At 35.1% G+C, this 17,017-nt stretch overlaps 2 protein-coding genes across 6 annotated transcripts in view; one reads left to right on the top strand and one right to left on the bottom strand.

Annotated features, from left to right (window-relative positions):
- Nucleotides 1–1,145, bottom strand: part of LOC141484788 (poly(A) polymerase type 3-like) — a 62,602-nt gene extending 61,457 nt beyond the window's left edge. The window contains exon 1 of the mRNA XM_074180163.1: nucleotides 1,064–1,145. The gene's annotated coding sequence lies outside the window, so the exon portion shown is untranslated. The remainder of the gene's footprint in view (nucleotides 1–1,063) is intronic.
- pdm3 (POU-domain protein pdm3) overlaps nucleotides 1–17,017 on the top strand; it is a 360,484-nt gene that overhangs the window by 272,014 nt on the left and 71,453 nt on the right. The window lies entirely within an intron of this gene.

The following is a 17,017-nucleotide window of genomic DNA, read 5'->3' as shown; positions in this document are numbered from 1 at the left end:
TGGTCCCTACTTAACCTCCAGCGGGAATTCATTCAGGATGTCGAAGATTTTTTCTAGAATATCATTCAGAGCTTCCAGGATCCTGGCTGGAAAGTACTGACGGTTTTTCTTCAGGATCCTCCTGATAGTTGGGCATGGTTTGGTCAGGGTGTGAATTGCAGCGGTGTTACTGGTGATTTCTCTGTAGTAGGGGAGCCCACGATGTAAAATGGGGATTTACTCGAGCGTCATAGAAACATATTAGGTTGCAAAGCTTGGGTGCAAAGGGGGTGTTAAGTGCAACAAAAAAAAGCTCTAATTCAATAATCTGACGATTTCGATCTGACGCAAACTCGCGGCCATTATTATAATGTGCAAAAAAAATTCGCCATTTTGAAATACTCAAGCGCGTCAGATTAAGATATATATATATATGATTCATCTCTATGTTCTAGACGTGCTGTCTCATAATCTGACGATTATCTAGAGGGATTCGCTTATTCTGACAAAAAAAAATTATAATTTTTTTCAAATCATTGAACTTAAATAATTGAAAAGCTCAGGAAATATTATGCAAATGAATAAGTGTATGTTTTTTAAGTAGAAAGTAGAATGCTTGTCAATTTATAAGAAAATAATTTTTTTTAATGCTCAAAAAAATTTAATTTTTTATCAATTGATTAATTAATCATCATCTTCATCTTCATCACGAACGAGTCTCTGTGATCAGCTGTGATGACGTCATGGCAACCGAATTCAGAGTGGGGACGGCGTGAGGGAGTAATTGATAGAGAAAAAGTGAAAGAGGAATAGAAACTCGGAGAAGGAAATATAGGTATCAGACAGCTGCACGCATTAAACTTTATCGACGAATATTTGTTATTTCGGCATGCGGAAATCGTCAGATCATATATTTTTCGCTATCCTTGAATTATTTCCTTCAAAATGAAAAAAAAATAGCTACGCACGAGAATGTCGAAATGACGTTATTTTTTTACAACTTTGCTGCCCTTCTCTTTCTATACGTCACTCTCAAATTGTCAGATTACTGGAATATACACTTTTCAGCATGTAATTAACTCACCCTACCTCAATCTGACGCGCTCGAGAATATCTGATGATCATTTTTTTTTCACTAATCTGATCCTTTATCCTTCACGGGCGGCCTTATATATGGGGCTTATATTTGGTGTTTATACACGTGTTTCGCCATACAAGCATAAGCTTGAGGAAGCTATTATATAGCGCAACACGTGTCGCGGTTTTTGTAAAACCCTTTATAGTGGAAATTATACAATGAACTGTATTAATTAGTTTCTTAATTTGGATTTTCATCAAGTATCGGCCAGTTCTATTCAATTTTTAAATTATAACTTACCTTGTGTAGATAACACCGTATTCAGCCATTTCAAGAATTCCATAAATTCTTATTTTTGTCATCTTCAAATTATTGGTCTGATAACTAAGGTCAAACACGGAAGGCAAACGTATACTAATGAAAAGACACCAATACTGTATGTTTTCATTCCAAGTTCAGACAAGAATTGACAAGTTTGAGGTGTACCACATGTAGGACATTGGGCACATCTGGGCTGATTCGAAATCGTATTCCAAGTTTCCAGTAAAGTGATTTGTCAAAACATATTGGTATCCAATTCAATACCCAATAAATTGATCGACGCACTTAGCGGAATTGCGTGTACTGGCCTCAAACTAACTGATGTAAAGGAAACCTAGGCAGTCTTCGTATTATAAAATTTAATTTGATGCCAATTTGCGGGTCGAGAAATATGATACAGATTTGATGTGGGAGATTTTGTTTTTCAATATCCTTTAATATTTTCAAAAATCAACGCTGATGCTGCTTTTACTTCGTATTTTCATACCTAGAATTTCATTAGCCACAATAAGTGACTTCCTTCTTTTTTACCGTTCTGTATTGCAGTGGTCATGCTTTCCAATAAGCTCAAACTACAACTGACTGGATAACCGTCCAAACGTGAGTAAGCCACCAGACCCGCATATAAATACCTCGAGTCCTGAAATTTGAATATCTCATAAGATATTCGAGGCCAACATTTGATGTCTACATTTTTCAGTCGCAATAAAGAGGTTCTTAGTGCGGCCCTTGCGGATTACCAAAAACGAATTCTATCATTCTTAGGGTTCCTGGTTGTTATCTTTAAGGCCATAGATTTCTCCGAGAAATGTCCAGTACTCGTAAATCGATAGGCTCACTGTTGAAATCTTGGATTTTTTCTTCACTTTCTGAATCCAATATATTCTTTAGTAATTTTTACTCATGTGAAAGTCACCCTAATCAACTTTGGATGAGTGGTGAAATAATTAGTAAATGATGGATATTCGATCCATGAACATAACCTCTTCACTTTATTCACAACTTTCTTACGAGGGAATGAAGCGAACTTTAATTAAAATGTTATTTAATATTGTTCAATGACATCGAACTCTTATTTGGAGAATATTTTCATCATCATCCGACGATATCTATCTGTCGTTGTCATTGTACACGACGCATAAGAAATTTCAAATTTAGAAAAATAGGTGTAGGTCAATGGCGCCGATATTATCAACGATAAATAATCGAAAATCCTTTCTAGTTTAACCGGCAATGAGCCCAAGTTAATAACTATCAATTCAATGGAACCTTGTACATTTTTCAACCCATATAGCATATGGCTACGTGGAAGTTATTTCCTCCAAATTCAATATGCCGGCACTGTGACATAACGTTTGGAAATATTGCTAGAAAGTGCTTTGTTTTAAAGAAAAAAATCAAGAATGGCGTTTTTTAGCAATTCACGAGTATTTTATTAATTTTTTGAAATGCCGGTTTCAATTTCGAAAATCTTAATAGCGAATGGTTTTTTAGTTTGGCATTTCTCGAGCTACGATAATATATTATGCAACAATTATGTAATGATGGTTGTTAATACACGGACATTAACCGGGAATAACGGGATACGAAACGAGCCGAAGGCGGGTTTTTGCGTGTGTATCAATAACCATTACATGAGAGTTGCATACGCAATGTTTTCTACACCTGATAAAAAAAATAAAAATTATAACTATTTCATTTATATTTGTATTGCACACAATAACAGTAATTACTCGTATTTCTTCGAAAAATTCTACAAAATTTTAAATAATAGTATCACCTCAGGTATTACCGTGGTTATAAGAACACTATGAATATATGTTTATAAACTATAAGTCCCACTGATCCCACATTTATTTCATTATTGCTAGTCTCAATAAATAGAGTTCAATATTACATTGGAAATGCTGATTTTATTTTGAACCGAATTTTCAGTGTAGCTTTTCACCACTGATTTAGATTTCCAGCCGCCATGACTTTTCAATGCAGTAATATCACCACCGGCATCAACTTATACGGTTGCAGATGTCCTTCAGAAACATTGCCCTGTGTATAAATTAGGATCAGACAGATTCAAATATGTTGTTATTTGCTTTCCCAAATTACCAAATTCATCAATACAAATGTTTTGAATTGTGGGTTTTGCATTAACATAATTAACTATAAAATATGGGGTGGGTCAAAATTTCGGCCGTAGGTGCATATATTTTTCATTAATTTCATAGAAATTGCCGGTAATTGTAAATGTTCCTTGTACTTTTGTTTTAGATTCTTCCATATTAACAGTTGGGATTCCATTCATATTTTTAACATTTATACATTTCAGGTCATTTAGTTCGTGCCTTCAACATGATCCAATTATTCCAAAAATCATTGCTACCTAAAAAAATTAAAAAAAAAGAATAAGACGATAAGAAATAAAAAAATAAAAAGCAGGATGACCTAGGCTAGCTTCGAATCCGCTTCTCATAATGTGATCTAGTTCAAATATAGCATAGCAGATGCAAAATATCTTTTTATTAAAATAAACTACTTACAAATATTCATTTCATGAGTATCTCTAGATGCCTTAGCCCGCTCTGTCCCGAGTTTCCTTACTAAGTTTTCTCGAAATTAATGAAATATATCATGCATCAGTCAAATGGAGAATATAATCATAACAAAGTTTTAAACAATGCAATGTTAGGTAGATAATTACTTTCATAAATATTTTTCATTGGGTTTCGTCGATGAACGTTTTCATTTCTTCAGGTGAAAATATTTAAGTTTTTCCGACATATCCTTCGGACTTTCCCTTGTAGCTTCTTATGTTCAGAAATTTCTATATTATGGTTGTTATATAGCAATGATTTTATTATTGAATAATGTGTCCAGTACTAGATGATTTCATCGTTTCCATCAATTCTCAAAAATTAACAATAAAAACTGGAGAAATACGAATATTATTTGTATTTCTCCAGTTCATAAACCGTTGATAGTTTTTTGTACACTTACTTATATTTTTGAGGTAAAATATTTTGTACTGCATTTTTTGCTTTCTCGGAAATATGTGGAGGAATCCATGGTAATTCTTCTTTATTCCTGATATCAGACATTTTCATCATAATATTGTCAAAGTTCAGCTATATTTTATAAAAATTTGATGATTTTGATAAATAAGACAATTGAATAGGAATCTAGAACAAACCTTGAATGCACAGCATTCTCGATAGAGAAATAAAGTATACGGTTCATTTTTCTGTACCAGCGAAAAAAAGCATTATTAATAACGACATACTCACTTTGTCACTGGCATTGGAAATTGATTTGTATAGTTTCTTTGAAATATTTTTGTAGAAAAAAAGATTTAGTTTGAGAAATACTACTTCCTGTCAAGATATTCAAGATGTAAGTGGATTGGCGAAAAATTTCACTTCTCAATTTGTATCATAGGGAAGCACAAAAGGGTCAAATCTTTGTATCATTTGTTTCTTGGAAATTACGACTTTAAACCTCAAAATTACGACTTTAACCTCGAAATTACAATTTCAAACTCAACTTTTTGGATTTAGTCTCGGAATTTCGTGTTTGATCTCGAAATTACCGCTTTAAACTCGAAATTTTCTCTTCAATCTCCTAACTTCGACTTCAGTCTCGAAATTACGACTTCAATCTAGAAGTTTCGACCTTAAATTCGAAATTTTGAGATCGAAGTCGAAATTTCGAGTTTTAAACTAAAATTTTGGACTTCAATCTCGAAATTACAATTTCAAACACAACATTACGACTTTAATTTCGAAATTAAGACTTCAATCTCGAAATTACGACTTCAAATTCGAAATTTTCATTTTCATCTCATAATTTCAACTTCAACTGAAAATTTTGACTTTCGCAATTTCAAAATAACGAGATTGAAGTCATAATTTTGAAATTACGAGATTGATCCCAAAATTACGACTCTGAACATTTTTAAATTAAAGTAGAAATTTCGAGTTTAAGACTCAAATTTTTTATTTCAATCTGAAATTTCGACTTCAAACTCGATATTTCGAGTTTATGTGGCCCTTCTGCGCTTCCGAACGTACGCAGTACGCGGTGTAAAATGCTATTTTCAGTCCATGAAAATATATGCATCTGGCTTACTTATGTCTAAACATCAGTATTTTTTCAGACTCAAATATTGTCATACATCTGAATTTCCACGTGATTGTACCGCTCTGTATTCGAATAGAAACACTGTCTCTTTTCCTCTCGACAATATGCTTTATTGAACTGGTCAGCGTAACCAGGGAAAATAACAGCGTCGAAAAAGTGAACAGCATATATTTTTATCGCCGGACGAGTTATCTTGGCAGGCTTCGTCGGAAACAAATGAAAACAGTAAGCATAAACAAAACGTGGAGCTTAAACAGATATGCATTAAAATGTCCTTTCGCGCAGAGAAAAAAGTGAGCCGCGGAGCCCGGTCCGACACCGGCCAATAATGATGATTTATTTCGAAGTAAAAATTGCCAGCTCGCCGGTGCATGAATAATGTTCTCGAACGTTCAAAGCATAACGAGTGGGGCGCAGATAAAAATACCCGCCCTACCGAAAAAAAATCACCACTATATTATATTTTTACGGCGCATTTAAATAATGCCGAGCCATAATTGGACATCATTCCGAATACACAATACCCGTTGCTTCGGGATGGATTTATTTTCGGAAACCAGACGATGCCGATGGTCAATTACTAAAACGATCAAGAGAGGGAATGTCGGTGGAGTGCCACATAATCCCGCAGGTTGATAATTTCCTCAAATTAGTTTTAGCCTTTCGCAAAAAGTTTTTAGAAAATGATAATGAAGACAATAGTTATCCTTTTCAGAATCAAGAAAGAAGTGAAACCTCTATTTCGTTATCAATCTATGAAAACTGTGGAACTTAGGATGAGTTTTTTCTTCCACTGGAAATCTATTTATGCCCTGAAAGAAACTTTTGAGCATAATCTACATATTGTTTTTCTGTGTGGCACTACAGGATAACCCTTCGGAAAAGTATCTATTTTATTTTCATATAAAATGAGCTCATGTTTTTATACCACTCGTATTTGTAACAAATGTTACTGCAGTTTTGTCCTACAAGGACATTTTCAAACGAATACAATTACCTGAAATAATTAACAATTTTAACCCTTATATATCTATATACCACTGTAGGTATGTAGGTAATACAGAGGGTCCCTATCTTAACTGAGTTCCTGAATTTTGTTTACCTACGACAATGTGTGTACACTAATCTGGAAACCGGCAAGTGGACCAGGTTGATTTGGTCATTCAGTATGTTACATCCGCTATGCTTATGGTTATGAATTTCCAAGGATTCCAAATAATTAACAATGTTGACCCTTATATACCTATACACCACTGTAGGTAAAAGCAGATGATCCATAACTTTACTGAGAACCTAAATTTTGTTTACCTGTGACAATGTGGCTACGCCTATCTGAAAACCGGCGAGTAGACCAGAACGAGTTTGTCATTTAGTAGGTTACATTCGTTATGCTAATGCTTATGAGTTTCCAACCCTCACTTGCATCACAAAATTTCCGTATCGTTTAGATTTGGGAACTTGTGGTTGCATTCCAAGAAATTGTTGGAAAACATCGAATCATTTTTACCTAGTCTGAAGGGCCTTCATGTTCAGAATACTGTTTTGAAATATTTCGGCCACATATATTCCCACATAAACACTTACACTCGGCTCTGCCAAATTGAAAAAACCTGATTCGGTCCCCAGCGGGGCAAGCACAAAGTATGTGCTCTGTTGTTTCATCATTTTCCAAATAGAGGCGACACACACTGTCTTCCGACAGTCCGAGTCTCTGCATATGATGATTCGAATGAAAGTGCCTTGTAAGAAGGCCTGTTAGACATTGTAGTTCATACCTACTGTAGTCCAACAACTGTTGGACTTCAGTAGGGATGGGAGTCAGCAGAATCATTGCCTTCTAGGCCAGTATAGTGTGGAAGGCAATCAGGCAATCTGTGTACCTTCATTGTAGGTAATCTAACTCAAATCAGAAATTCAATTCGACAGTACTGTAACTTGAATTTTCGGTGGGTGAATTCATATTAACTATCAGCATTGCACCCGTGCGGAGCCGGGGCGGTATGCTAGTTTTAAATAAAACAGTTGCTGGGCGTGTGTCACTCATAAACAATCTAACTTAACCTTAGAATAAGGCACACACGAGTTACATACACATCATTGAACCTGCAGTAAAATTGAGAAATTAAAATCACGGTAGCCGGTTGCTGAATTTGAACCAATGGCCGTTGCTTGGGGTGCATATTCAATGACTTAGTTATCAAGCATCCCATTCTAATCATACATTTTCTAAAAAATATATTACTTTCACATTTATTTATCTATTTTTCATCACGTAGAACTGACCTTTCACCTCACATCTTTGGTTCATTAATTTTCAATTTAACAAACAATAAATTTCGAAGGGCATTCACTCTGTCATTACTATGACCAGGGCCGGATTTGGAAGCCTGGATGCCCTGAGACTACGAAGGAGTCTGTTTTCCGTTAAATAGTTGTCGCCCCTCTATAAACGACTACTCTAAAAAGGTCGAAAATTGTGCGAGCTATGGTTTAACGAGGTCTTACCTTCCAACGTGTGATTATTAACACGTGAAGTGGAGGCCCATTAAAAAAGTTATTTTATAAAAGTTGATTTTTTTTAACTTTAAGTTGAGGAAATTGAAAAGTTTTACAAAAGCGAAAGCGGGCGAAAATCGACGCGTTCAATACATACTGTCGTTGAAAAATTCCCATTCAAGTTATTTCATCAAATAATTTTTAAAATATTGAGCTCCAAGAAGCGAGAAATTGTAAGGATGACCTGCAGGGTCAACGGTTTTTTGGAATCCTGTACTTATTTTATTTCTCTTTTACTCATGGGTAAAAATTACACAAAAAAAGAATTGCCACCGAAATGCTCCATCAAATAAAGAATTGAATTTCATTAGTTCGGACTTCCATTGTCCAATATTATATAAAATGGTTTGAAATCCCTGAAAGAACCAATATAAATGAAAAATAAAAAAAATTAAAAAAGAATAGCTGAAATAACAATTATACTAAGGAAAAAAAACCTGAAATGAAATTACAGTGAAATAAAATACAAGTAGAAAATAGAACACTTGAACAAAAAATTAAAAATTAAGAGATTTCAAGACAAGTTACGTCAAGACGTTTCGATTGTTAGTATCCGCAATTGTCTTCGGGAGACTATTTATGGGTCATTCGAGTACTTTTACTTATATTCTCTTTCCGCTTCACCGGTTCAGCGGGTGATGACCGGAAAGAGAAAAGAGGAGATAAGTGAAAGTATTCGAATGCCTCATAAACAGTCATCTCTCGTCGTGAAGTAACTTGACTTGGAATCTCTCAATTTTTTGTTTAATTGTTCTATTTTCCACTTGTATTTTATTTCAATGTAATTTCATTTCAGGTTTTTTGCCTAATATAATTGTTGATTTCAGCTATTCTTTTTTTTTCTCAAGTTTTCATTTGTATTGGTTCTTTCAGGGATTTCAGATCAAATAATTGATAGTAAATCGAAACTTGCATTCAGGGCTTTCTGATACAGCGATAACAATGCTATTTTATTTATGCAAAGATTGTTGACCCGTCAAAATTTGGATATTTTTTTTCTTTATTGCGGGGGATCTACTCCTGTTGAGACCCCTGAGCACTAGCCCCGCCTTCCCTTCCCTGAATTCGGTCCTAACTGTGACACCAAATGAATTGAAATTACACCTTCATTCATTTTTTAATAATTACCAATGGCAAAAAATATTCCGTTACCGCCATGTTCAAAAATAGATAAATCCTTCACCTTGTATGAGCCATCAACGCCAATAATCAGAAATTCGTTTTGTATGCAATGAGTGCAGCGGTGTATCTACACGAGATTAACGCTGTAGATTTGCGAATTTGAGGAATAGGCTACTTTCATTGGTATTCAACTCAGAAGTGCGGCGGGCTTCAAGGAACTTGACTGCCCGAGTAATAAACGAAGACAAATGTTTCTTGCTGATCGCTACAGCAAGTCAATACACACAGGCAGGTTTCTTTTCAGCGATCTTCACTGATATATAGATCGTGTTTCTTTTGTTAGGGGCCTTTATCATTAATTGATATGGCAAAAGATGTTTAGTGAACAATGGTTGAGTCTTCGATTTTTTATAATGTTAAATTTTTGCTGTCTCTATACTTTCTACTTTCAGAAGAAATTTTTTAGTCCTTCCGATTTTCGTGTCATTCATCCCATTAAAAACTCGTTCGATTGATAACTTATTTATTTTGTAGAAATTCATGTTGAATATAGAATAAAGAAAATACTTTTGTCTAGTTTCTACTGTTTTTATTTATTCGTTACTAACGAACGAATAAATAAACACAGTAGAAACTAGACAAAAATATTTCCTTTATTCTATATCCATCAAACACTGTTACGTCTCATGAAAAATTACTTACAAATACCTCACAAATATCGTGATATCGTACAGTTGAAATATATCACAAAGCAATATCGGATCGACGTTACATTATGGCGTCCAGAAATCATTGATATCATGTGACTTAACATTCTAGTGATGTTATTGATGTACATATTGATGTCTTATTAATTCCATGTAATAAATCATATTCATTTATGTTGTAAAACAAGTTAAATACCAACATCATTCAAAAACTTATTGAAATTTTGCAAATCAATTACATTTCAAAGATATACAATTATCTATTATATATGTCGGTTGACACTTACAGGTAAATACTATTGATTTAGCTTTCAATTGGTAACAGAGTATCATAATTAGGGAATAATATTACATCAAAAAAATCATTTCTATCTAAAGTTTGTTTCCGTCATCCAGTGTCTGTCAACATTCAATTTGAAATATATTGTATTCCTCCTGTTTCATAAATTTTATATTGTAGCCTTGATAAAGACTATAAACGGTCGTTGAAATACATCTGACTAAATAACCGATATATTTACCTTTGTAGTGATAAATAAAGTCAAGAATTTCATTTTGCTATACTTTCAAGCTTCCAGTTATAAAGGAATACAGGGGTGCGCAAAAGTTCGGAATAAAATTAATAACTTTTTAACCAGTATTCTACGAAAAAAACGCATTTTTTGGCAATAAAATGATTTTTTTTTCAACCCCTTAGCTGCAACCCTCCCCAACTTTTTTTTTCAAATGCAAACCTATGTCGTGAATCGTCTCATTGAAAAGCTCGTAAAAAATGGATTCTAACCATATCCTTTATTTTTTTTGTGGTTACAACGAAATGAGGAAAAACTCTTTTGAAAAGTTACAAATACCTAACTAAGTGCTATCTACGAGTGAATTAAGATAACAGATGCTAAAATTGGCCTCCACCCTCTACTTGGCAGGCTCCTAGGCGATGATAAAACCCGTCTACGGAATTCCGAATGGCCTCAGCCGGTATGTTATGTGATTCCACTCTAATTCTGCTTTTTAGATCTTCAATATCAGCCGGCCTATTTTGATAAACCTTGTCTTTCATATATCCCCAATAAAAATAATCTAATGGCGTTAAGTCTGGGGATCTTGGCTGTCATTCAATTGTACCACGTCGTCCAATCCAGCGTTCTGCAAATATGTCATCGAGATACTCTCTGACATTAATACCAAAATGTTTCAGTATGGATATCTGGATCTGCTTCATTGGGAAACATAACAGCTAAAGCAGGGACTAATTGAAAGCGTAAAAAGTCTAAGTAGCGTGCAGCTTTAAGGTTTCCCTCAAAAAAGTATGGCCCTAATATTATGTTGTTGATGATGCCTGCCCATACATTTACTTTCTGAGGACGCTGCGTACGAGCTTCGCATATCCAGTATGGGTTTTCCTGACTCCAGAATCGATAGTTGTACCTGTTAACTACGCCATGTAAATAAAAAGTAGCTTAGTCCGAAAAGAGTATGTTGAGTGGAAACCCATTCACATCGCCTCATTATTTCCTCACAAAATTGCCAACGCCTGTCATAGTCATCTTCCAAGAGCTCTTGGACAAGACATACCTTAAATGGGTGGTATTTTTCTGTGTTCAAAAACCTCTCAATCGTACGTCTAGACGCAGGATTGTTTTGGGGTAATGAAACCGTTGACAAATGTGGATCATCCTGCAGAGATACGGCATTGTCCAATTTTTGATCTTCGTCTAAAACATGTGGCCGGCCACTTCTGGGCAAGTCGTTCACTGTACCATGTTCTTCAAATTTGTGTAAGATCTTACTCACAGTAGCCTGGAAAATGTAATTTTCCGGATATTTTGCATTAAATAAAGTACACACCTTACTTTGACTCCGCATTCTATCCCCACATCCCAACAATATCAAGACTTCGATACGGTGCCTCTCTGAAAATACCATTTTTGTTTAGCAAATTAAAAAAAACACTTTGAAAGTACCCAATTAATAAACTAAACATACATATTTTCAATTCCACCCAGAAATGCCACAATTTTAAAACTGAGTCAAGACAAAAGTTCTTATCAGGGCATTCATTTTGGTACAAAAAATGCAACAACCTTTTTTTTTTGAGGTACACTGGTCGACAATTGCTTGGGATGGAACTAATTTTATGTGTAAGTTTTTGGTGAAAAAATAAAATCGACAGAATGTTGATGCTACATTACGTTTTCAGTTTTGCACATAAATCAATAAAATTTGTTGTGGTGCCTGACCCGGTTGGTCTGTTCTTAAAATTCGTAAACTTTTAGAAAGTAGGTACTGGTGATCCTTAGCAATTGTTGAGCAATGTACAACATCACCACTTATTTGTCTTTTGCAACGTTAATTCACTAAGTAGGTATTTCTACCTTTTTGGTTTTGAAAGAGTTTTTTTTCATTTTTTGGTAACCGCATGAGTAAAAAAAAATAAAGGCTATGGTCAGATTCCATTTTTTACGAGTTTTTCAATGAGCCCATACACGACATAGGTTTGCATTTGAAAAAAAAGTTGGGAGAGGGTTGCAGCCAAGGGGTTGGAAAAAACATTTTCATTTCATTGCCAAAAATGCGTACAACGTTAAATCAACTGACGTGTTTCAGCGTTTTTTTTTTCTAAAATACTGGTTAAAAAGTTATTGATTTTATTCCGGACTTTTGTGCACCCCTGTATGTTGATGATCTCATTTTATCTGTTCCTCATTCGAAAGTCGATGTATCTAACAATTTAAATGAAAATTCACAATTCGCAGAAAAGATAAAGTCAACAGATCAGTTTCATTCGCAGATATGAAAGTAATTAGTAGTGAAGAAAATATTTTTTTCAAATATAGTTAGGTTAGGTTAGGTCCAAAGTGTGTAGGTCTATTCAATCCTCCACCGCAACCCGCAAGGGTTTATTGTGGCTCACACCTATTCACACTCGGGCAAATAAACCCAGCTTCTTAACGAAGCCGATTAGTTTGTATGGTGAGTGGTCTTTCAGATCAGATGGTAAGATTACGGCTCTGCCGAACTCCGAAGACCTGATTCGGTCCCTAGCGGGGCAGGCACAAAGTGTATGCTCTGCTGTTTCATCGTTAATGAGGTAGTCAGATAGTCAAGGTGCAAGATTCACACCTTGATACCCACGACAACCTTCCAATATGAGGAAGCTTCAATTGAATTGTTACCAAAAAAATCGGCTCAGCAGTATGACATCGCATATTCTAATTTTCTTAGCTGGTGTAGACTTAAAAACGTCGAGAAAAAATTCAGCGAAACAGTCTTTTTAGCATATTTAGAATGGAAATCAAAAATATGGAACTCGTCAACTTTGTGGAGCAAGTTTTCAATGATAAAGTCGAGTGCGCTCGTTAAAATTGGTGTTGATACAAGCAAATATTTCAAGGTAATAGCATTCTTAAAGCGGAAAATGAGAATTATAGACCCAAATAATCGAAAACTCTTACGTCTGAACAAGTCCAGAGGTATCAAAGAGGCGCCAGATGGAAAATATTTCATGTAATCATTCATGTAATCATTCATCAACGTTTTCATCTGAAATACTCAAATTATAAATGCAGTGACAACCAAGTTGGTTTAAACACGTTTGGGAAAATGCCCTTACCATTGCTGAGTTTGTGAACCTCCCGGAACCAAAGGAATATTCAGGTCACTGTTTCAGAAGGTATTCTGTTCCTTTGCAGAACCAGGAGCAAATATAACAGATATTAAGCAGCACGGAGGATGGAAGTCTACAACAGTAGCTGAGGGTTACATCGACTAATCTATTTCTTATAAAATGGCTATTGCTGAAAGAATAATCCCAACAGCTATCTCCAGCGTTACAGCATCGTCCTCTTCACTTCAAGAATTAAATGTTAATGCCCATGAGATTGTCAACTCATCTAATTCAAATATATTATAAGGTTCTCCAACATCGCAAGGTATTTATATCAACAGTTGATCTAATTGTATTTTTCATATTAATGTTCATAAATAATAATGATAATGTAATTTGAATAATTATGCTTTGTTTGCTTCTATCACCGTGTTAGGAATCATACGTTAAAAGGTAAGACCTCGTTAGTCCTTAGCCGCACAAGTTTCTCAACTTCTGAGAGTTGTCGTTCGTATGGGGGCGACAGCTGATTAACGAAAAAACAGAAACAGATTTGTTCGAAAAAAAATCGTGTTGAAAATATTTTTAAGACGCTACTTTTTAACATAATCTTTTAATACTCTTGACAACCATTAAAAATGTCACTTTTAATGACAGTTGTACAAAAAAAATATTAAAGTTGAAAATCACATCAATCGCTCTAATGAGAACTCAAAAGACGTCTTCAGTTTTTGTGATGATTTTCGAAGCGAACAACGAGAAATTGCCATGTGTATGTAATATATCCAATTGCATTATAATTGAAATTGTAGCGAATTGAGCGAACTGTCACACTAGCAAATATCGAAAAACTTCCTAGCATTCAATCATGGCATCGACAAGAAAAACGATAAAATAAAAAACCGAATAGCACGAACAGGCCGCAATGCAGCAACATCAAAAATCGTATTAGTGCATTTTTCATAGAAAAAGTTACACGGAATAATTAAACAGGACTTCCAATTTGATTTGCATATTTTCACGCGAGTCTCGTTAGTCATTACTCATTAGAGCCTGAATGACAGTAGCCGCCCGGGTTGCTGGACCCCCCCGCCCTCTATCGCTAACCCCCAGACCTCCACACTGACCAACTGTCACTGCAGAGCGAAAAAAAAAACTAAAAACAAATGATTGGTGGATTGGTTCGCAGTCAGCCATGTTTTAGAACGGCCGACTCCTATTTTTATTGTGTGCGCTTCAATAGGTCTGAAATTCTGTCTTTCATCCAAATTGGAGCCTCAATCGCATTTTTGACAATTCGTCTGTACCATTTGATATTCTTCATGAAAATGATGAGTGAAAATATTCATTAAATGTTATGAAACGTTATTTTCAAAAGATATTACTGCATTAAACAGAAATTTCATAACAAAGTGCATATTTCATGTATTTGACAACAGTGAGAACCGTTTCATCAGTTGTGAAGTTTTAGTATTTTCACGAATGCAAATTATCTAAAGGTCCAAGTCCGAAAAGTTAAAAAAAAATACACTAAATGTGTTTTACATTGACTGTTTTGATAGTTTCTCGATATTTTATTTTGTCCGGAAGTTTGGAAGCATGAAAATATTATGTAAGAGAAGTATTTTGAATAGATATTGAGTTTTGTACCATCTACCGGAGCAAAAAAGCGGTACATTCAATATCCAATAGCAGACAGCGTTGTGAAGAATGAAACTTATAAGAACCCTTCTCTCCTCAAGTCGTAAAATCCTGTGTAAGAAGTTGTTAAAAAAAAACCTTTATGAATAGATAAACAAGGATCCAAATGCAGTAGATACATTGAATAGCCAAGCTTCAGCATTGACAGTCAATTGTTTTTTAAACAAAGCACAAGCACTACAGAAAAATTCTTAAGGCACTCCAAGAGCGTTGCCGTTGCCATTTGGGAAAACGTCCTCAGGAAGTTTATTCCACAAAAACGCAGTTTTCCAAATGAAAGAGTTCTCAAACAGTAAAGTTTACTGAGTTGAACCTTAAAACGATGAGCAGCCACAATCCATCGCGTATTTCTGATATGTACCGCTTTTGGTGGAATTAAAGAAGAGAGACAAATCTCCAACCTTTCTTCGATGTTCCATACTATCAATGTTCGCGTCTCCAATCAGGCGGACGACTCTTTTCTGGAAGGAAATCAGCAGCTTCAGGGTATGTTTGTCTTTTTGTAGCCTACGTCGTGTACTAATCGATGCAAAATGTTTATTCTCAAGTTTTATCCTATTCAATGGAATCTGCAGAAAGAGGCAGAATGCGTTTTCTCATTCAGTAGTCCTCCTAGTACTAGATACTTGGCTTTGCAGCAAAACACCGTTGTGCCACTAGTTTATCTTTAATACCCTTGATTTCAATTCATTGTTGAATCCATCCACCCAAATGGCTTCGATTATGAATATATCTGACATTAGAGACGATGTAAACTGATTAAAGGATTAACTATCCGATACTTGCGCCCTTTAAGACCCGTTGCAGAAGGACGAACTATCAACGCGCCGCAAATTATGCAGACGTGTATAGTCCAATTATTTAAGGCATTATTGTGGAATTGGCCGCGGTGGTAGTGCGCCCGACTCACGATCGGAAGACAGTGGGTTCGATTCCAGCTTCGACCAGATATTTTTCTCGAGAGAACTTATCTGGTTGAAGCTGGGATGATTCTGCAAACGTGTTAGGAATCACACGTTAAAAAGTAAGACCTCGTTAGTCCTTAGCTGGCACAAGTTTCTCAACTTCTGAGGGTTGTCGTTCATATGGGGGCGACAACTGATTAACGAAACAGAAACAGAAAATATGGCGATACTGTATAATTTTGCCAAATAACACAGGTTTGCTCGAAAATGTGTGTTGAGTTTCAACTTCGAAGTTTCTTTTACATTGCGGGTTGTATCCGTTCCTTCTTGAGGCTAAAAATGTTTTTTATAATTCCTGAGAGTTGATACTTTTCGATTCATTCGCAAGAGAAAGTGTTAATATTTTAACCAATAAGCCCACGTTTGCAGATGTTTTTTTTTGCGAATAACTTATAAAGTAAAAATGTATTCTTAGTTAAACTGTAAATTATGAGAAAACAAAAAGAATGGTGAGTTTATACTATCTGTAAACTCAATATAGAGTGAAAGCTGGTTGTGATTGGTTTTCATTCGTCAAATGACAATATTGAAAGTTTCAACGTGAAGTATCCAAAAAAAAATGCATTTTTCTGGGAAAACTCACGAAACCTTTTTGAAGTTCTTGAAAAGATTCTATTTTTCGTTTTTATAAAACCTCTTGGCATTAGAAATGATGCCTCTTGGCATCAGAAATGATTTAACAAAGGAGTATTTATTCGGATCAATGTAGAGATCCACAACATGTGGACATCTTTAGTCAAGCAGGACACGGTCCACATTGCAGTAAACTGAAGAATTACAAGATGCGAAAATACAGAGGGATAACCTAGAATCATCAGAAATATGTCAGTAGTTAATCAACCTGGTTCAA

This window comes from Leptinotarsa decemlineata, unplaced genomic scaffold (assembly GCF_025532065.1).
Source record: "Leptinotarsa decemlineata unplaced genomic scaffold, Ldec_3_MD MMD2_tig00026294_RagTag_RagTag, whole genome shotgun sequence".
Classification (NCBI taxonomy): domain Eukaryota; kingdom Metazoa; phylum Arthropoda; class Insecta; order Coleoptera; family Chrysomelidae; genus Leptinotarsa; species Leptinotarsa decemlineata.
The sequence above is the reverse complement of the archived record's forward strand: the minus strand, read 5'-3'. Positions and strand labels throughout refer to the sequence as shown.